Raw genomic sequence first — 21,859 nt, forward strand, 5'->3', positions numbered from 1 at the left:
AGGAGTTACCTAGAGACTTTTCAGATAAGGTGGACACATCAGTAATACAGTAGGATTTACCTCAGGAGAATCTGCTAATCCTTATTTTCTTTTATTATTGAGCCACCTACAGGCTTGCCCATCAGTGGACTCAGTCACTAGTATTGGATTGCTGATAAAGAGGGATTGACATATGGTGGTCTTTGACTCACCTTAGATTTTGCAGTATACTTAAAAATCTTAATTTGGCCAGAATGTATAATAGCCCTAATGCTGTGTGAGCCCAGAATGACTAAACAAACAAAATTTAGGTGATTGATTTACTGTCATACATTTTGCTAAGTAAACTTTTTCTTTGTGGGGAGGGGTGTTTTTTTTGTTTTGTTTTGTTTTTGTTTTTGTTTTTTTCTTTTTTTTTTGGAGACAAGAGTCTTGTTCTGTCCCCCAGGCTGAAGTGCAGTGGTGTGATCTCGGCTCATTGCAGCCTCCACCTCCTGGGTTCAAGCAATTCTCATGCCTCAGCCTTCCCCAAGTAGCTGGGATTATAGGCATCTGCCACCACGCCCGGCTAATTTTTGTATTTTTAGTAGAGAGGGGGTTTCGCCATGTTGACCAGGCTGGTCTCAAACTCCTGACCTCAGGTAATCTGCCTGCCTTGGCCTCCCAAAGTACTGGGATTACAGGCATGAGCCACTGCCTCTGGCCTGTGTTTTGTTTTTGTTTTTAACTGTTATTTTTCCCTGGTTCACAAATCAAATGGCCTAGCAGATAGCTGGTTTCTTCTGTTAGTTCCTTGATAAACCAGTGAGTGTGTGACGAGTTGGGATTTTGGGGAGAGAATAAAAATGGGAAAGAATGGCTACACAGCCTGATTTCTTGGTCTTTACTGTGCATGTGGCATCAGAGAGTTATGACTCTTAGCTGGGTTAAATAAAGATACACAGTGTTGGATTATTCGCTTTGTCTTTTAATGCTAGTGCAGAATATAGTCTTTAATACATTTATACTTTTCAGCTTTGGAATTTTAATTCCATTTTTTGGGACTCGAGGGAACCTAGCTTCTTACAGAAAATGAAGGAACACTTCATTTTGAGCCTTATGAGAAAAATCTGGGTACTAGGCTCGGCTCTGCCATCAGCTAGCTGCTGACTTTAGAGGAGCCAGTTAACTTTTCTTACAGAAAAGTAGGGAAATCATAGGTGTACAGTTTGATGAATTTTCTCTGTATAGTCAGTACCAAGAACAAGGAATTAGGATTAATGTCCCGATAGCCTCTCATGTCCTTTCCCAATTACTTCTCTCCCAAAGGTTTTCACCATCCTGAGTTCTGCAATCATAGAGTAGTTTTGCCTGTTTTTTTGAACTTTATGTAGATGGAATACATATAAACTTGTTTGTGTCTGGCTTCCTTAGCTTAAAATTATATTTACGAGATTTGTCCATATTGTTGTATGTAACAGTAATCTGTCCTCATATAAGCCATAATTATGTACATTGTATGTATATATTATAATTTATTTGTCCATTCTATCATTGATGGAAATTTGGGTTGTTTCTGATTTTTGGCCATCATGAATAATGCTACTGTAGTCTCTATATATTCTTTTATACTTAAAATTTTGATATACGTGAATGTATACCTATTAATTTTTTTTAAAATTTAAAATATACTCCCCAGCTGATCCATAGGAAGATTGTAATATCCTATTTTTTTTCTTTTTTTTTTTTTCGAAGTGGAGTCTCTGTTGCCCAGGATGGAGCACAGTGGTGGGATCTCAGCTCACTGCAACCTCCGCCTCCTGGGTTCAGGCAATTCTCCTGCCTCAGCCTCCTGAGTAGCTGGGATTACAGGCACCTGCCACCGTGCCTGGCTAATTTTTGTATTTTTTAGTAGAGACGGGATTTCGCCATGTTAGCCAGGCTGGTCTTGAACTCCTGTCCTTACGATCCACCTGCCTCGGCCTCCCAAAGTGCTGAGCTTACAGGTGTGAGCCACTGCGCCTGGCCCTGTAATATCATATTTTAAACGAAATAACGAAGTATTTAGTGGGGGAAAATAATTTCAAACCATTTTTTAGTACATTCTCAAAGACCTAGCTTGGATTTTCACAATATTAAGAGAATTCCCAAGTCAACCTAAGAGCAAAACCTGTATACTTTTATCCTTAAATAAAGAGGGGCTAAAATGATGGAAAATGTCTTTAAAATGATTATAACACTTGAGGGATTTGTTTTGTAGATACTCTTTTTTTTTTTTTTTTTTTTTAGTTGGTGTCTTGCTCTGTTGCCCAGGCTTCAGTACAATGGTGCAATCTCGGCTCACTGCAACCTCCGCCTCCCGGGTTCAAGCAATCAAGCAATTCTCCTGCCTTAGCCTCCCAAGTAGCTGGGATTACAGGTGCCCGCCACCATGCCCAGCTAATTTTTGTATTTTTAGTAGAGACGGGGTTTCACCATATTGGCCAGGCTGGTCTCTTGGCCAGGCTGGTCTCGAACTCCTGACCTCATGATCTGCCCGCCTTGGCCTCCCAAAGTGCTGGGATTACAGGCGTGAGCCACCGCGCCCGGTCACTACTAATTATTTTTATTTTTTAATTTATTTTTTTATTTGAAACAGGGTCTCACTCTGTCACCCAAGCTAGAGTGCAGTGGTGCCATCTTGGCTCACTGCAGCTTTCACCTCCCAGACTCAAGAGATCATCTCACCTCAGCCTCCTGAGTAGCTGGGACTACAGGTGCGCACCACCATGCCTGGCTTCTTTTTGTATTTTTTCCCTCACTATGTTGCCTAGGCTGATCTCAAACTCCTGCTGAGCTCAAGTGATTCTCTTGCCTTGGCCTCCCAAAGTGGGAGTGAATACAGGCGTGAGCCACCGTGCCCAGACAAATTTTTTCTTTTACTGTCTCATTTCATAATATTGAAATCACAATCCCTCCTGAATTATTAAATTTTTTTATTTAATGTAACTTTTATAAGTAACATATTTAAACTTTTTACAACCCCGAAGTTCTAAACAAAATAGCAACATGAATAACTTACTTAAAATAGTTCATCTTGTTTTGAATATTTTGGAATTTGGAAGACCTGTCAATCAATTGGTTGATGAAATTGTATGTAATTGTATGTAGCCATGCTCTTTAATACTGCCAATGTGGCCGGGTGCAGTGGCTCATGCCTGTAATCCCAGCACTTTGGGAGGCTGAGGTGGGCAGATCACTTGAAGTCAGGAGTTCGAGACCAGCCTGGCCAACATGGAGAAACCCCATCTCTACTAAAATTACAAAAATTAGCCGGGCATGGTGGTGCATGCCTGTAATTCCAGCTACTTGTGAGGCTGAGGCATGAAAATTGCTTGAACCTGGGAGGTGGAGGTTGCAGTGAGCCGAGATTGCACCACTGCTCTCCAGCCTGGGTGACAGTTGAGACTCCATCTCAAAAAAAAGAAAAAGAAATAAGCTAGGTAACTTTCAGAATAGTAATGGTGTTTTATATATGAAGATTTTAGAATAAGTTTTAGTGGACAGGTCTTTTTTTTTTTTTTTTTTTTTTTTTTTGAGACGGCGTCTTGCTTCCATGACCAGGCTGAGGTGCAGTGGCGTGATCTCGGCTCACTGCAACCTCTGCCTACCAGGTTCAAGTGATTCTCCTGCCTTGGCCTCCCGAATAGCTGGGACTACAGGTGTGAATCTTTTTAAAAATAAGTTATTTATGGTCTGCTGGTGGCTAAAGCCAAATTATCTTGGAATATAGCTTTTATCTGAAAGGTTATTCACAAAGAGAAAAAGCCTTTTTATATATTACACAGCAGAGACTTAGCAGTATAATTTTCTTAAAAGTAGATACATTTTTACCTTTTTCCCTCTTTCTCTTTTATAATTTTTATTTTTGTGATCTTAATGTGTGTCTTACCCTGCTCTAATAGAATATAATTTGGTTCTTTGAGATATATTTAAAGCTTGTATAATAGAATAAGTTAAGAAACTATTGCTAAGTGAGAAAATGTTTAAATTAAAATTTGGAAATGATATGCATAGTAGAAATTATCGAATTTCATATGGCTAATTTCTTCTTGTTGTATTATGGTAAAGAAATAAACACTTCTGCATGTATTATAATTTGTCACGTATTATAGTTAATATCCAAAAGGTAGTTTGTTCTGCCTTCCAATCTCTCCTCAATCCTTTCATCACCTCGTATGGAAAGTTAGATTTTTTTTTTAGATATTTTTTATTTCTTTAAAGATGATTTATGTTTGTAAGACCAGGTGGTGCACTGTGTACTAAATACATGTCCACAGAAGCCAACTGTTGCAGGGCTGGACTGTTCTAAATCTAGAACTGTTGTTTATTTAATTCCCTCTAGCAGTATTTCTCAAACTTTTTGACTATGATCCACAGTAAGAAGCAGTGCATGCGTGCCCACACATATTCACATTCATACCTACACCCACAACTGAAACAAAAACTTTGAGACAGTACTTACTCTTACTGTGAGGCAATCTGTTAGAATTTTTATTCTGTTTTATTTCATTTAGAAAAATTGGGTTGGTACGGGCACTTTGAAAAAAACACTGCCCTATATAGTGCTTAACAAAATATATTTTCCCAGGAGGTGGAGGTTGTAGTAAGCCGAAATCACATCACTGCACTCTAGCCCGGGTGACAGAGCGAGACTCTGTCTCAAAAAAAAAAAATTAATTTAAAGAATTTGGCTGGGTACAGTGTCTCACACCTGTAATGCCATCACTTCGGGAAGCTGAGGCAGAAGTATCACTTGAGTGTAGGAGTTTGAGACCAGCCCGGGCAACATAGTCAGACCCGTCTCTACAAAAAATAAAAAAATTAGCCAGGTGTGGTGTAGTCCCAGCTACTCAGGAGGCTGAGATGGAAGGATCACCTGAGTCCAGGACGTGGAGGCTGCAGTGAGCCAGAATCATGCCACTGCATGCCAGCCTGGTGACAGAGTGAGACCCTGCCCCCCCCCCAAAAAAAAAGAATTTGAAATTTATAGGTATTTCTGGCTTTTAGAAACCAGAGACTGAGTAAATAATTTATTTTTTAAGTTAATATACAGTAAAATTGACATTTTGATATTCATACAGTTCTGTGAATATCAATTTGTATAACCACCACCACCACAGCCAGGACACAGAACAGTTCCATCACTCCAGATAACTCCCTCCCACTGTCCCATTGCACTCATACCCTCCCCTCACCCTGGGCAACTATCGATCTGTTGTCACTGTAGTTTTGTCTTTTGCAGAATGTGACATGGACTCATATAGTATGTAACCTTTAGAGACTGGCTTCTTTTACTCATAGTAATGCCGCTGAGATTTTTCCAAGTATTTGGGTTTATCAACAATTTGTTCCTTTTTATTGCCAGGTAATACTCCTTTGTATGGATATACCACACATCACTTACATCCTTAACCATTTGAGGGACATTTGGCTTCCAGTTTCAGGTGATTATGAACAGAGCCACTGTAAACATTCATGGCAGGTTTTGGGGTGAATATGTTTCATTTCTTGTGGGTAAATACCTAGGAGGGGGATTGCTAGGTCATATAGTATGTATCTTTAACTTACAAGAAATTACCAAACTGTTTCTGCATCCCTACTGGAAAGACATGAAAAATTATACTTTTTCCACATTTTTGTCAGCAGCTGATACTGTTAATATTTTTATGTAGGAATACTTCATTTTGAGCCTTATGAGAAAAATCTGGGTACTAGGCTCGGCTCTGCCATCAGCTAGCTGCTGACTTTAGAGGAGCCATTTAACTTTCTGAACCTCTTTTTTCCTCATCTCTCATATAATAGGTTTATCTTGGATACATTATAAGTTCTTTCAGCTCCCAAATTCATTGATTTGGAAAGGTTAGTCCTTGGCAAGAAGATGAGAGATTTATTTGCTTGTGAAAAAAAAAAAATCTATTGACTGATCTTCTCAACTAAAGTATAAACACTATTAGTAGTGTATATATTTACAAATGGAATTTATATGAAATAACTTGATATTTTAAGTTACAGTTTGTCCATTGGAGTTAAACAGTATTGTGATGGTGTATGTTATATCTGTAAGCTAAAATTATACAGCTAATATTGCAGTTAACATTGACAACCTGTGAACTTAGGGTCTTTTGGCTGGTGGCTAACTTTTTGTTTGTTTTTTTGTTTTTGAGACAGTCTTGCGTTGTCACCCAGACTGGAGTGGTGTGATCGCAGTGGTGTGATCCTAACTCACTGCAGCCTTGAATTCCTGGGCTCAAGTGATCCTCCTGCCTCGGCCCCCTGAGTAGCTGGGCTTACAGACGTGTGCCATGGCACCTGGCTAATTTTTGTACTTTTTCCTGTATAGGTGGGCTCTCACTGTGTTGCCCAGGCTGGCCTCAAAACTCCTGAGCTCAAGCAGTCCTCCCACCTCAGCCTCCCAAAGTGCTGGGATTACAGGCATGAGTCACTACATCAGACTACATGCTTGTTTTAAAACTAAGGATTCTAGAAAAATATGAAGAAAAAAAAAGTATGGCCTTTTCTGCCTTTACTTCTGTCCTGAGACATCTCTCAATATGAGTGCACATGTATATATGTATGTCCGTGGTTTTGAGTAGTGAAATTGCATGACACCATCCTCACATGTTCTTTAATCTTTTTTATATGGTCGTATTTCTATGTCAGTTATTATAAATCTGCATCATAATTCAGATGGCTATACAGTTGCCTGTGTCTGTATGTACCATTATTTATGTTATAATAAATAATGCTATAATGAATGTTCTTGTATACACTTTTTTTATACTTACCATCTTCTGGTGGTGAATTCTTCAATGGCTACATCCAAAAATATGCACGTTTCACAGTTAGGAATAAGTGCTGAATTCCCATAGTGTTATGATCTGTAATCAGCCATGCCAGTTAATGTCGGAAGTCAGTCAGGTTTTCTTGGCATTAGCCAGTTTGGGATTTGTGCCATAAAGCATACTTACACGTGTTTGTACGTGGATTCTGGTGAAAAAACCAAGTCAATTTGCTAATTGGTAGTCTTTACCAAGAATCCTGATAATGTCTTAAAACATCGAAGTTTAAAATATATATAAATATTTATATAAAAATATGTATATGTGTGTGTGTGTGTGTATATATATATATATATATTTAGACAGAGTCTTGCTCTGTCACCCATACTGGAATGCAGTGGTGTGATCTTGGCTCACTGCAACCTCTGCCTCGGGTTCAAGCAATTCTCCTGCCCCAGCCTCCCGAGTAGCTGGGATTACAGGCATGCGTCACCACGCCTGGGTAATTTTTGTATTTTTAGTAGAGACAGGGTTTTGCCATGTTGGCCAGGCTGGTCTTGAACTCCTGACCTCAGGTGATCCGCCTGCCTTGGCCTCCCAAAGTGCTGGGATTACAGCTGTGAGCCACTGCACCCAGCCATTTTTTAAAAGTCTCACTTTTGAGGAAAGTAAGGTGATAAAGCAGCCTGCCTTTTTAAATCAAAGAAAATCTGTTAATTGAAGTGATTATAACTCAGTTTATGCTATTGCAATAAGTTCTCTTTACAATTTTTTTTTTTTTTTTTTTGAGGCGGAGTCTCTCATCTCTGTCACCTGGGCTGGAGTGCAGTGGCGCGATCTCGGCTCACTGCCACCTCTGCCTCCCGGGTTCAAGCGATTCTCCTGCCTCAGCCTCCCAAGTAGCTGAGATTACAGGCATGCGTCACCACGCCTGGGTAATTTTTGTATTTTTAGTAGAGACAGGGTTTTGCCATGTTGGCCAGGCTGGTCTCGAACTCCTGATCTCAGGTGATCTGCCCGCCTTGGCCTCCCAAAGTGCTGGGATTACAGGCATGAGCCACCTGCCCAGCTTACAAATTTTTTTTTTTATTTTTGGAAAATCTTAAATTTACAGAAAAGTTACAAGTAGAGTGCAACTCTGTACTCATAAACTCCTCCTGGTTTCTTTTGTTAAAGTCATAACCATAGTGCGTTTCTCAAAACTAAGGAACTGACATTGGCATATTACTATTAACTACACTTCATATTTAATTCAGATTTCATTAGTTTTTCAGCTAATATCCTTTTTCTATTTGGAAACATCTTAAGCTTTTAAACTCTATTCTGAAGCCTGAATATCTGTTCATGGATTCGCTTTGGTTATAACATAGATTGTACATATATATGTACTATATATAATGTAGCTGGATCTCTGTATTTGTTTAAACAAATGTAAGTTATCTTTGACATTAGTATCTTTAAGGGTTATCTTTTGACATTCACAGAGAGTTCTGCCCAAGGCCATTTTAAGGTAGGGCAGAATTTTCCCCACCCTTCTTGTATTCCATGCAGAAATATGATTTATCACTTCTGTGAGTATAGTTCTTGCACAATAGTACCCTTTTCAGTATAGTTATAAGCCCCTAAGTCCATTAGTGTATGGAAAATAGCCAACTTTTGTTTACTAGGAAATTAACTGTTAACAGAGTAGTAGTCAAGAGTCTTCTCTGCAGGATGGTTTCATGTCTTGCTCTGAGAAATTTAATTATTTAGTGATTCTTGAAGGAGAAAAAGCTACTGATCTTGAGGCAGAATACCATTGTAGATAAGGTAGTACTTGGGTATCTTTCACTCCACACTTACTAATGCAAAGAATCCCTGCTATGGCAAACCATGGCATCCATGCATTACATTTGTTTTTTTTGTTTTGTTTTGTTTTCTTTTTTGAGATGGAATTTTACACTGTTTCCCTGGTTGGAGTGCAGTGGTGTGATGTCGACTCACTGCAACCTCTGCCTCCCGGATTCAAGCAATTCTGCTGTCTCAGCCTCCCGAATAGCTGGCCTGGCAAATTTTTGTATTTTTAGTAGAGACGAAGTTTCACCATATTGACCAGGGTGGTCTTGAACTCTTGACCTCAGGTGATCCACCTGCCTCAGCCTCCCAAAGTGCTGGGATTACAGGCGTGAGCCACCGCACCTGGCCACTGCATTAAATTGAGTAATTCCTTGAAACAGTTTAGTTTATGGCAGAGGAGGAAGGAATTGGCAATATGAAGTAGATATGGATTTTTTAAAAATCACTTTTTCTCCCAGCTTAAATGGAACTCTTAAGTGTTCCTTCCATTAGCAAATCACTTTTTAAATTCTTTTTTTATTTTGTTTTGTTTTTCATTCAGCAGTTTCATTCAGAAGCATACCACTTTTTAGAAAAAAAGAAAAAATCCTCTTAAGCATTCTAGGAAACAAAAATGCACATAGATAACTTGGCAGTTCCATAAGAAAAAACACACTAGGATGAGTGGAGTGTGCATATCTGTAACCCCAGAACTTTGGGAGGCCATGGCAGGAGGATTGCTACACTCACTACACTTCCCTACCTGTCCCCTCATTTTAAAGCAACTCCAGACATATCATATTATTTATAAAAACTTCCTGAACATCATTAAGTATTCAGTCAGTGTGTGTATGTCTCAGTTGACTCATAATTGTTTTTTCAGTTTGTTTGAATTAGCGTCCCAAGAAGTGATTGGGTAGGTTTGTTTTCTTTCTCTCCCCTCCCGCTTTGCCTCTCCATTCCTCTCCTTGCGGGGTTTTTATTTTGTTTCTTTTCTTTTCTTTTTTTTTTTTTTTGAGGCAAGGTCTTGCTCTGTCAGTCACCCAGCCTTAGGCTCAGTCTTGGCTCACTGTAACCTCAATCTCCCAGGCTCAAGTGATCCTCTCGCTTCAGCCTCCCAAGTAGCTGGGAGACACACACACACCACCGTGTCCAGCTAAATTTTTTTTATAGAGATGGGGAGGGGTCTCACTATGTTGCCCAGGCTGGTCTTGAACTCTTGATCTCAAGAGATTCTCTCACCGTGGCCTCCCAAAGTGCTGGGGTTAGACATAAGCCACCATGCGCAGCCTCCTTGCAGTTTTTTGTTGAGGAATCCAAGTCATTTGTTGTAGTTTTCCATTGTCTGAATTTGGCTAATTATATCCACATGGTGTCATTTAATATGTTCCTCAGTCCCTTTTATTTCCTGTAAATTGGTGTTTAGATCTATAGGCTTGATAAGATTAAGGTTTGGTAGGGTGCGGTGGCTCATACCTGTAATCCTAGCACTTTGGGAGGCCGAGGCAGGTGGATTGTTTGAGCCCAGGAGTTTGAGAACAGCCTGGGCAACATATTGAGATCCCCATCTCTACAAAAAATACAAAAATTAGCTGGGTGTGGTGGCGCACACCTCTAGTCCCAGCTATTCGGGAAGGTGAGGTGGCAGGAGTGATTGAGCCTAGGAGGTTGAGGCTCTAGTGAGCTGTGATCATGCCACTGCATTTCCAGCCTCAGTGACAGAGTGACTGTGTCTCAAAAAAAAAAAAAAACAAAAACCAAATTTCAATTTTTCTTGCAGGCATGGGGCAAGATTACTTAATAGGTAGTGGTGTATAATTCTAGGAGATATAAAAGCTGGTTGCCTCTTTTTGGGTATTGTTATGAGTCATTGATGATCTTTTTGGCTACATCCATTCATTAGGGGTTGCAAAATTTTATATATGTTTAAAGACAGAGTCTTGCTCTGTCACCCAGGCTGGAGTGCAGTGGCATGATCACGGCTCGCTGCAGCCTCTACCTCCCAGGCTCCAGCGGTCCTCCCACCTCAGCTTCCAGAGTAGCTGGGACCGCAGGCGCGTGCCATCACGCCCAGCTAGTTTTTGTATTTTTGGTAGAGACCAGGTTTCACCATGCTGCCCAGGCTAGTCTCAAACTCCTGAGTTCAAGCAATCCACACATCTTGGCCTTCCAAAGTGTTGGGATTACAGGCATGAGCCACCACGCCTGGCCTCAAAATAATGTTTAATTCTATAATTTGTTTTTCAGTTATTAGCCGGAATATTTATATAAAATTTCCCCTCAGCTGTTTAGTTTCCTTAGGGTACAGATCTCATAGGAATGATTTTTGCCCTTCATTTATCTGTTTTCAAAAGAATGAGTTGGCTGTCTTAGCATCCTCTAAAGGTGACCAGTGGATTTAAGCATATTTGGTGTGTTTCAATCCTTGACTCTTACTAATCCTTTGATACTTAGTTGTCCTATCTTTGGCAGATAGGCATTTATCAGGCTGGTTCCTCATTCTTTTTGACACATTCCTGATAGTTTTTGATAGCTTCCTTTCTTTCCCTTACGACAAGATATTCCAAACTCATACATTTCCTGCCCTGTTTCCTTTTAGTGGGAAATATCTAGAAACCATAATATGTTCTCAGTACTAAGATAGGCACAAGCTAGAATGCTAAAGTAGTATTTTAAAAAGAGCTACCTGCCCACAAGGGACTTGGTCTTTGACATTTTGATTTTTTAAATTCATTTTATTTACTTTGTATACATTTTGATGTGATAAAATCAGAGTTGATTTCCTCTTTTTAAACTAAAGCAAATATTTGCTTTCATTATATAACATGTATATATCAAAATGAGAAGAATGTCTAAAATAAGTTTGAAGCTAAAGATTAAAATCTTAATATACATTTTACAAACATGTGGCCCTATAGGAATAGTTGTTTGTTTGTTTGTTTGAGACGGAGTTTCACTCTTGTCACCCAGGCTGGAGTACAGTGGTATGATCTCAGCTCAGTGCAACCTCTGCCTCCCAGGTTCAAGTGATTCTTCTGCCTCAGTCTCCCAAGTAGCTGGGATTACAGGTGCGCACCACCATGCCTAGCTAATTTTTGTATTTTTGGTAGAGACAGGGTTTCGCCATGTTGGCCAGGTTGGTCTCGAGCTCCTGACCTCAGGTGATCTGCCCACCACGGCCTCCCAAAGTGCTGGGATTACAGGCGTTAGCCACTGAGCCCGTCCTGTTTGTTTTTTTATAAATAAAGTAACCATGTAACTTGCCCAGACTTGGAGACCTGTGAGGGGGCATCATTAGCGTTATTCTAGGAGAAAACAGTGATAAACTAGGACTTTTCCCAGTAAACTAGGACAAATGCTCACAATCTGTTTATAAACAAATTGTGAGACTGTAAGCCTCCTGAGACCAGGAATCCTATCTGTTGTACTACACTTGTAGTTGTGGCTGTGGCACTTGGCACATAGTAGGTGCTCAATAAATATTTTGTGAATTTAATAAAAGTCTGATATTTTGAGGCTTGATGTTGATTTTAAGTGTTTCTTATGCTTGTGCTTTTTTCAGCATCCTTTTGTTAACTCTTGGCATCTAAATGATCTTAGGCATTGAATCTGAATGGGTTTGATTACTTTGTTTCTTTTTTTTTTTTTGAGACGGAGTCTCGGTCTTTCGCCCAGGCCAGACTGCAGTGGCGCTATCTTGGCTCACTGCAAACTCTGCCTCCCAGGTTCACGCCATTCTCCTGCCTCAGCCTCCTGAGTAGCTGGGACTACAGGCACCCGCCACCACGCCCGGCTAATTTTTTGTATTTTTAGTAGAGACGGGATTTCACCGTGTTAGCCAGGATGGTCTTGATCTCCTGACCTTGTGATCCGCCCGCCTCGGCCTCCCAAAGTGCTGGGATTACAGGCGTGAGCCACCACGCCCGGCCTACTTCATTTCTTTTTAGAGTTTAGCCTACAGCCAGGCGCGGTGGCTCACGCCTGTAATCCCAGCACTTTGGGAGGCTGAGGTGGGTGTATCACTTTAGATCAGGATTTCGCGACTAGCCTGGCCAACATGGTGAAACCCTGTTTCTACTAAAAATACAAAAATTAGCTGGGCCTAGTGGAACATGCCTATAATCCCAGCTACTTGGGAGGCTGAGGCAGGGGAATTGCTTGAACCCGGGAGGAGGAGGTTGCAGTGAGCCGAGATTGCGCCACTGCCCTCCAGCCTGGGTGACAGAGCAACATTCTGTCTCAAAAAAAAAAAAAAAAAAAAAGAGAAAAATCTAGATAACTTCCTTACTACCACCCCTCAGTGCCCCTTCCAAAAAGTCGCCAATCATCTGAATGGATTTTATCTTAAGGGAGAAGAGCGCATAGCAGTTATAAATTTGGCTAATTCTTACTCTCAGGGCCCCTCTGACTCATCTTTTAGCCAGTGGGCCTTAGTTTCCTGCATTTATAAAAGAGACTGATAATTACTTGACAAGGACTTTTTGATTCTTAGATAAATGTGCTTTTTTGAGGGGGGATTAGTTTTGAGGGGGGGGGGTTAGGTGGGAGTTGGGGAAGGAGGGAATGCTAACTTGAACAATGTGTCTGTGATCAAAACTATCTTTGGTTGTCCTAGCCACATTCCTTGAAGATGTTAGCAAAAGTAGTGATAGAAAATTTGCTTTGATGGGCCAGCGCGGTGGCTCACGCCTGTAATCCAAGCACTTTGGGAGGCTGAGGCGGGCAGATTGCCTGAGCTCAGGAGTTTGCAACCAGCCTGGGCAACACTGTGGAACTCCGTCTCCACTAAAATACAAAACATCAGCCAGGCATGGTGGCGTGCACCTGTAGTCCCAGCTACTCGGGAGGCTGAGGCAGGAGAATTGCTTGAACCTGGGAGGCAGAGGTTGCAGTGAGCCGAGATTGCGCCACTGCACTCTAGCCTGGGCGACAGAGCAAGACTCTGTCTCAAAAAAAAAAAAAAAAATTTTGCTTTCATGTGAGCTAATGTGAAAATTCTTTGATTTTGGTAAGGGAAGTATATTTGAAGAATATTATATATATTAAAAAACATTATTAATTAAAATCTTTTCTTCAACATAAATCAGTGAAGGGGAATAAATTTTTTTTTCTTGTTTTTTGAGACAGGCTCTCACTCTGTTGCCCAGGCTAGAGTACAGTGGTGCAATCACAGCTCATTGCAACTTTGAACTCCTGGGGTCCAGTGATTCCCCTGCCTCAGTTTTTCAAGTAGCTAGGACTATAGGCATGCACCACCATACCTAGCTAATTTTTAAGTTTTTTGTAGAGATTGAGTTTCACCATGTTGCCCAGGCTGGTCTTGAACTCTGGGCCTGAAGCAATCCTTGCACTTTGGCCTCCCAAAGTTTTGGGGTTACAGGCATGAGCCACTGTGCCCAGCTGGGAATTAAACTTAGTTATGTGTACCCAGGGCTCTGGGCAACCTGCTCGGTCACATCCTTGGTTTGGTTATCTTGACCACGCATTGGATTTGGGTTATTTAAAAAAAAAAAAAATTATTTTTTTTTAAAGGCAAGGAAGCAAAAACAAAACGTTTATTAAGGTTTTCGACTGATGACATCTATTTATAGCACATACATTGTGAAGAGCTGTGGTTTCCTTTAGATTAAGAAAGATATTGTATAAAATCATCTCCCCACATAAATGTTTCCACCACCTACTCATTTGTCTGCAAGCCAGGAGTCTGTTCACTTCCTCTTGGGCTCTGTCACCTTGGTGTTCATAGGCTAATTTTTTAGACATTCCAGTGCAGTTAGAATGTAAATGTCTATGGTGTGTAATGTTACTAATCGATTTGTCTTATATCCTAAAAGAAACTTCTCTGGAGTTTATAGGGAGATAGTGTCTTGAACAGGTTGTTCATTCAGAAATGTAGATGTTTGGGACTTTTGTTTTACTGAAATATTCAGTCATTCATTGTACATTATAGAGAACAGTATTTTGGGAAAAGATAGTTAAGAATTACATGTGGGCCGCATGCGGTGGCCCACGCCTGTAATCCCAGCACTTTGGGAGGCTGAGGCAGGTGGATCTCTTGAGGTCAGGAGCTCGAGACCAACCTGGCCAACATAGTGAAATCCCATCTCTACTAAAAATACAAAAATTAGCCGGGTGTGGTGGCATGCACCTGTAATCCCAGCTACTTGGGAGGCTGAGGCAGGAGAATCGCTTGAACGTGGTAGGCAGAGGTTGCAGTGAGCTGAGATTGTGCCATTGCACTCCAGCCTGGGTGACAGAGCGAGACTCCGCCAAAAAAAAAAAAAAAAAAAAAAAAAAAAAAAATTATATGTGGAAAAAACCTTTGTATATTTGAACATCTTCCATCAGCTTTCACAGCTCATGTTATTACTGACCAGTTGTTGTGCCAGTGAGTAAATAGCTAAGAATTTTATGTGATACTGAGGGGGGTTTTCTCCTCACAAGCAGATCATTGAATTGTCACATGTTCTGTAGTTCAGCCTTGAGTTGAAATTTTCGTGTGGTCACCAGTAACTGAGATTTGTCAATATGATACACATGTGTGTTCATAAGGACTGTGCTTTTCTTCTTTGAAGAGTGAAGATATGTTGTAGCATGAAAATGTATTGATTCCCCCTCCCCCCCCAATCTGTTATCTGGCATTTAATGAAAAAAGTCTTGCTCGAAAGTTGCAGATCCCTTGAGGGCAACAAACACTATACTCAAAATGAAACTAGGTTACTGTTTCTGCAACATGCAGTGGTTTGTGTCAAAAGCTGTTCTGGTCTTAACTTTGAAATTATCCCCTTTTCTTTGAAGTGGTCATGTTTTAATTTGGAGTGGTTTTACATTTTAGAATTTCCTGAATTTAACATAAAAATTTTAAAATATTTTCTTATGTGGTTCTTGTACAGAAGTTTATAGAAAGCTTATCTCAAGACAACATGCTTCTTCAGTAAGACCAAAGCGAAAAAATACTTTAGATTTGAGAAAATTCTTTTTTTTTTTTTTTTTTTTTTTTTGAGACCGAGTCTTGCTCTTGTCATCCAGGCTGGAGTGCAGTGGTGCAATCTTGGCTCACTGCAACCTCTGCCTACCGGGTTAAAGCGATTCTCCTGCCTCAGCCTCCTGAGTAGCTGAGATTACAGGCGCCCGCCACCATGCCTGGCTAATTTTTGTACTTTTAGTAGAGGTGGGGTTTCGCCATATTGGTCAGGCTGGTCTTGAACTCCTGATCTCAGGTGATCTGCCTGCCTTGGCCTCCCAAAGTGCTGGGATTACAGGCATGAGCCACCGCGCCTGGCCAGATTTCAGAAAGTTTTGAAGACTGAAAGTGTTTTAAGGGGATATTCCAGATGGTTTCATGTAGTTGTATTATAGATTTTCTTAGCTCTTAAAGTACCTGGGCTTTTGTGGTTTAGTACTTTGAGTTTGTGTTTTAATTATGGAATGATCTTTGTAATATAACCAAGAGAAAATTAGACACTTGTCCTTTACTATTTTCTATTACTACTTTTTTAAAAGGTATCCTTTTTCTTTTTTTCTTTTTTGAGAGTCTTGCTGTTGCCCAGGCTAGAGTGTAGTGGTGTAGTCACAGCTCACTGGAGCCTTGACCTCCCTGGCTCAAGCGATCCTTCCTTCTCAGTCTCCTGAGTAGCTGGGACTATTGGCGTGCACCACCACACCCGGCTAATTTTTTTTTTTTTGTAGAGATGAGGTCATACTATGTTGCCTAGGCTGGTCTCAAACTCCGAGGCTCAAGTGATCTTTCCACCTCAGCCTCCCAAAGTGCTGGGATTACAGCCATGAGCCACCTTGCCCAGCCATCCATCTTTTTTCTTTTCCTTGTCAGGCCATCCATCTTTTTTTCTTTCAGTCGATGTGCTCTGAAATGAGGCAGAGTTTAAGATTTGTCATAGTTTTTCTTTGACATAGTTTTGTCATAGTTTTTCTTTTCTTTTCTTCTTTTCTTTTCTTTTTGAGACAGAGTCTTGCTCTGTCACCCAGTCTAGAGTACAGTGGCCTGATCTCGACTCTCAGCTCACTGCAACCTCCACCTCCTGGGTTCAAACGATTCTCCTGTTTCAGCTTCCCGAGTAGCTGGGATTACAGGAGCCTGCCACCATAGCCAGCTAATTTTTTGTATTTTTAGTAGGGTTTCACCATGTTGGTTAGACTGATCTCAAACTCCTGGCTTGAAGTGATCCACCCACCTCAGCTTCTCAAAATGCTGGGATTACAGGTATAAGCCACTGCACCTGGCCATACTTTTTCTTCTATATATAATTTTGTTGTTGTGGAGACAGGGTCTCACTCTGTGGCCCAGGCCCCAAATGTTCCACTCCACTGCAGCCCCAGCCTCCTGGGCTCAAGCTGTCCTCCTGCCTCAGCTTTCCAAGTAGCTGAGAATACAGGTACACCACCCCACCTGGCTAATTTTTTGTATTTCTTGTAGAGATGGGGTTTTGCCATGTTTCTCAGGCTGAACTCCTGAGCTCAACCTATCCGCCCGCCTCAGCTTCCCAAAGTGTTGGGAGTATAGGTGTGAGCCACCATGCCAACCAATTTTTAAAAGCTTAATGAACTAACCTCCTATAATGAATTCCAAAATGTATGTCTTTCTTTCTTTTTTTTTTTTTTTTTTTGAGACAGAGTCTCGCTCTGTTGCCCAGGCTGGAGTGCAGTGACGTGATCTCAGTTCACTGCAACCTCTGCCTCCCAATTTCAAGAGATTCTCCTGTCTCAGCCTCCGGAGTAGCTGGGATTACAGGCATTTGCTACCACGCCTGGCTAATTTTTGTATATTTAGTAGAGACAAGGTTTCGCCATGTTGGCCAGGCTGGTCTCGAACTCCTGACCTCCAGTGATCCACCCGCCTGGGCCTCCCAAAGTGCTGGGATTACAGGTGTGAGCCACCGCGCCCAGCTGGGATTAATTTTTCTATCTTTGGTAGAGATGCGGCTTTGCCATGTTGGCCAAGCTGGTCTCAAAATCCTGGCCTCAAGTGATCCGCCCGCCTCGGCCTCCTAAAGTGTTGGGATTATAGGCGTGAGCCACTGCACCCGGCCCCAAAATGTTATTTCTGTAATAGAGTTTTGTAATCAGAGGTGGTCTTTCCCTTCAGCATTTAAACATGCTGTTTCTCCCATCGTTAAAAGTCCAAACTCAAGGCTGGGCCCGGTGGCTCACGCCTGTAATCCCGGCACTTTGAGAAGCAGAGGCAGGTGGATCACGAGGTCAGGAGTTCAAGACCAGCCTGGCCGATGTGGTGAAACCCCGTCTCTAGTAAAAATACAAAAACTAGCCGGGCGTGGTGGCATGTGCCTGTTGTCCCAGATACTCGGGAGGCTGAGGCAGAAGAATCGCTTGGCTTTTACATCGGCCTTTGCTATCGTTTGGTCGTGTGGCAGGAACAATGGCTCTGTCTTCAGTGGCACAGTGGAGCAACTCTGTGAAGATGCAAAAATACACGAAAAAAATTCCAGAACATCTGGGAGAATATTTAATGGAAAATCGCTTGGTTAAAACCTGACACTCTTCACAGCATTCTGAGTGTGGACGAGTAGCCAGTGAAGATAATGTCGGATGTCACTGACTAGCAGCTTCATTTTGAATGAGGGTTGCTGTCTGCCCATTGATAGAGGCCAGATTGTCTTGGAAGTTCCAAAGTTGCAACGATTTCTGGCTAGTTTACTTGACTGTTTACTTGACTGTACGAGGTTTACTTGACTGTTGTGTGAAAAGCTGATAAGAAAACCATCCAGAAAAACCTCTTCATTTTACAAACATGAAAATAAAACATGTAGTTTTGGATTATGTTGCTTTTTGTTATTACTTTTAAGTAGGTCCTGAAATAACATGGGGGGTATTAAATGGAAAATCCACTAAAAAAAAAAAAAAAAGATTCGCTTGAACTCAGGAGGCAGAGGTTGCAGTGAGCTGAGATCATGCCACTGCACTCCAAGCCTAGGCGACAGAGTGAGAACTACGTCTCAAAAAAAAAAAAAAAAAAAAAAATCCAAACTCAGACCTTTTCTTTGTTTTGAGTTCTACTCCAGCTCTGTTCCTCAGCTTCCATTCCCCTGCTGATCACACTTTTAACTAGTGTGGCTGGTTAAGTATCACCCACAGCTAGTGAGTGATAGCTCCAGAAGTCAGCCCAAGTCTGAGCCCTTAAGTCTGAGCCCTGAGTCTGGTGTTTTTTCAGAGAGGAGGGGGCTGGTGGAAGGACAAGGGGACCTTCATGTTAAGGAATTATTGAGTCACTGAATTCAGTGGTCATTTTTCTCTGTCTTTTTTAATCTCTTGGCTTCTGTGCACTGCACTTGATTGTTTTTGTTTTACCTCACTGTTAATTTCTTCTTTCTTCACTGGTATCCTTTTCTTCTCTGCCCTTGGGGTGCCCTAAGGCTTGGTGCTCAGCCCCTTCTTTTCTGTTTATCCTGTCTCCTCAGCCCCCAAATGTAAATTCTTTCTGTTTGCTGATATATCCTAAATATGTAGCTATAGTGTTGACTTTTCCTTTGATCAGGTGCTTCTATCCAGTTGGCTATTGGACAACTCTACTTAATTGTCTAATTTGCATCTCAAACATGACTGTATACATTATTAGGATGCTGTAGACTTCAAGTAATAGAAAATCCAATTCAAAATAATTCAAACTAAGGAAAATATATCCTTACAAGTAACAAGATGCCTCAGTCTAGGGTTGGTTTAAATCTGTGGTTTAGTGACATCAGTCAGGACCCCTCTTCTTTTCGCCCTTCTGTTCTGCCAGCTTGAACATGTCTGCCTTGTCTTTTGGCCAACACACATCATAGATGCAAGATGGTTACCACAGTTCCATGCATCACATCCAGACAAGGTGACATCTAGCGGAAGGTGTTGGTTCTCGTTCTTATGCTTTTTAAGAGTTCAGAAACTGGTGGAGTGCAGTGGCTCATGCTGTAATCTCAGCACTTTGGGAGTCTGAGGCAGGAGGATCGCTTGAGGCAAGGAGTTTAAGACCAACAAGGAGTTTAAGACCAATACAGTAAGACTCCGTCTCTACCAAAAAAAAAAAAAAAAAAAATTAGCCAGGCATGGTGGCGTGTGCCAGCTACTCAGGAGGTTGAGGTGGGGGGATTACTTGAGCCTGGGAGGTCGAGGCTGAAGTGAGCCATGATCACGCCACTGCACTCCAGCCTGAGTGTTGGATCGAGACTCTGTCTCAAAAACAAAAAATTGTTGTATTTGGCAATCATGACTTATTTTTTTGTGCATAGGTCTTGCTTCTCAACCTAATTTTAAACTTGTGAAGGTGAGGGTCAATGCAATGATTATTTTAAAGAATAAATAAATATTTTCTCTTTATGTTAGCCTCTTGGTACTTTGCATGTAGATAATAATCAAAGCTTGTGAATGCATGAATAGAATGTAGGAATTGGACAGACAGCGCTTAGTGTATAAACCCATGAGACCTATAAACTTCACATTTTAATTAGAAAAGAAAAAGGAATTTCTGCATTCAGGGAAAAAAGGAGACATGGGCTCCTTGTTTATTATTTACCTCTAGATAAAAAATAAATAAATCCCTTGTTTGAGTAGCAGTAGTTTTAGTAACACAGAGTCCCATTACTTCTAAGACTGATATACTGGATGTCTCGTGAAGATTCATAAAGCGTAACTCAGTGTATTTAGGGTAACAACTCAAACCCTAGTAATCAGTCTCTTCTCTGTGTTCAACTATACCTCCCAAAAGGGAGGAAGGATCCACTGGATCAGTTTGCCAACATCCAGTGTAGAAAACCTCTATTGAGTTAAATTTTGTTCTAAGTAAGCTACCTACAGAGTTGTCGGGCATTTTGCCTTTAATTTTTCTTTTTTTTTTTTTAAGAGAGAGGGTATTGATCTGTTGCCCATGCTGGAGGACAGCAGCATGATCATAGCTCACTATAGCCTGGAACTCTCGGGCTCGAGTGATCCTCCCACCTCAGCCTCTTGAATAGCTAAGATTGTAGGCATGCACCACCACACCTGGCTAATTTTTTAAAAATCTTTGTAGGCATGGGGTCTCGCCATGTTGCCCAGGCTGATCTCAAACTCCCAGCCTTGAGTGATCCTCCCACCTCGGCTCCCAGTGCTAGGATTATAGGCATGAGCCACCATGCCTGGTCACCTTTAATTTTAACAAGTTGTGTTAAAATTTGACAGTTGTGGCATTGTTACCAGATTTTATTTCACTCAACCTGTGACTTACGTACTTCAAAAAAAAAAAAAACAAAAAAAAAACACCATTAAGAAAAGTAGGCCAGGGCCGGGCGTGGTGGCTCATGCCTATAATCCTAGCATTTTGGGAGGCTGAGGTGGGCTGTTCTCGAACTCCTGACCTCGTGATCTAACATGATGAAACTCCATCTCTACTAAAAAAAATACAAAAACTAGCTGGGTGTGGTGGCGTGCGCCTGTAATCCCAGCAACTTAGGAGGCTGAGGCAGGAGAATCACTGGAACTCGGTAGGTGGAGGTTGCAGTAAGCCGAGATTGCGTCATTATACTCCAGCCTGGGTGACAGAGCAAGACTCTGTCTCAAAAAAAAAAAAAAAAAAAAAAGGGCCAGGCACCGTGGCTCATGTAATCCCAGCACTTTGGGAGGCTGAGGCAGGCAGATCACTTGAGGTCAGATGTTCAAGATCAGCCTGGCCAACATGGTGAAACCCCGTCTCTAATAAAAATACAAAAGTTAGCTGGGCATGGTGGTGCATGCCTGTAATCCCAGCTACTTGTGAGGCTGAGGCAGGAGAATCACTTGAACCTGGGAGGTAAAGGTTGCAGTAAGCTGAGATCATGCCATTGCATTCCAACCTGGGCCTAGGTGACAGAGTGAGACTCTGTCTCCAAAAAAAAAAAAAGGCTGAGCGTGGTGGCTCATGCCTGTAATCCCAGCACTCTGGGAGGCCAAGGCAGACAGATCATGAGGTCAGGGGTTCAAGACCAGCCTGGCCAACATGGTGAAACCTCATCTCTACTAAAAATACAAAAATTAACTGGGCATGGTGGTGCGTGCCTGTAATCCCAGCTATTCAGGAGGCTGAGGCAGGAGAATTGCTTGAACCCAGGAGGCGGAGGTTGCAGTGAGCCAAGATTGCGCCACTGCACTCTAGCCTCGGTGATGGTGGGAGACTCCGTATCAAAAAAAAAAAAGTAAAGGTAACAATAGATTTGACAGGTCTTAGGCTTCATGGATTTCTTCTACATCCTTTTTTGCATATTGCCTTAAATGCTTTCTGACTAAGGCAGAGGATTATA

General features: G+C 41.5%; 1 protein-coding gene across 6 annotated transcripts in view; it reads left to right on the forward strand.

Moving 5' to 3' along the window:
• The window catches only part of ZNF652 (zinc finger protein 652), a 74,935-nt gene that overhangs the window by 5,719 nt on the left and 47,357 nt on the right, over positions 1–21,859 (forward strand). The window contains exon 1 of one of the 6 annotated variants that reach the window (XM_024234966.3): positions 3,540–5,444. The exons of the other annotated variants lie outside the window; for them this stretch is intronic. The gene's annotated coding sequence lies outside the window, so the exon portion shown is untranslated. Of the gene's footprint in view, positions 1–3,539; positions 5,445–21,859 lie in introns of those variants that run through there. 6 annotated transcript variants of the gene reach the window in all.

Source organism: Pongo abelii, chromosome 19 (genome assembly GCF_028885655.2).
Source record: "Pongo abelii isolate AG06213 chromosome 19, NHGRI_mPonAbe1-v2.0_pri, whole genome shotgun sequence".
Taxonomy (NCBI): domain Eukaryota; kingdom Metazoa; phylum Chordata; class Mammalia; order Primates; family Hominidae; genus Pongo; species Pongo abelii.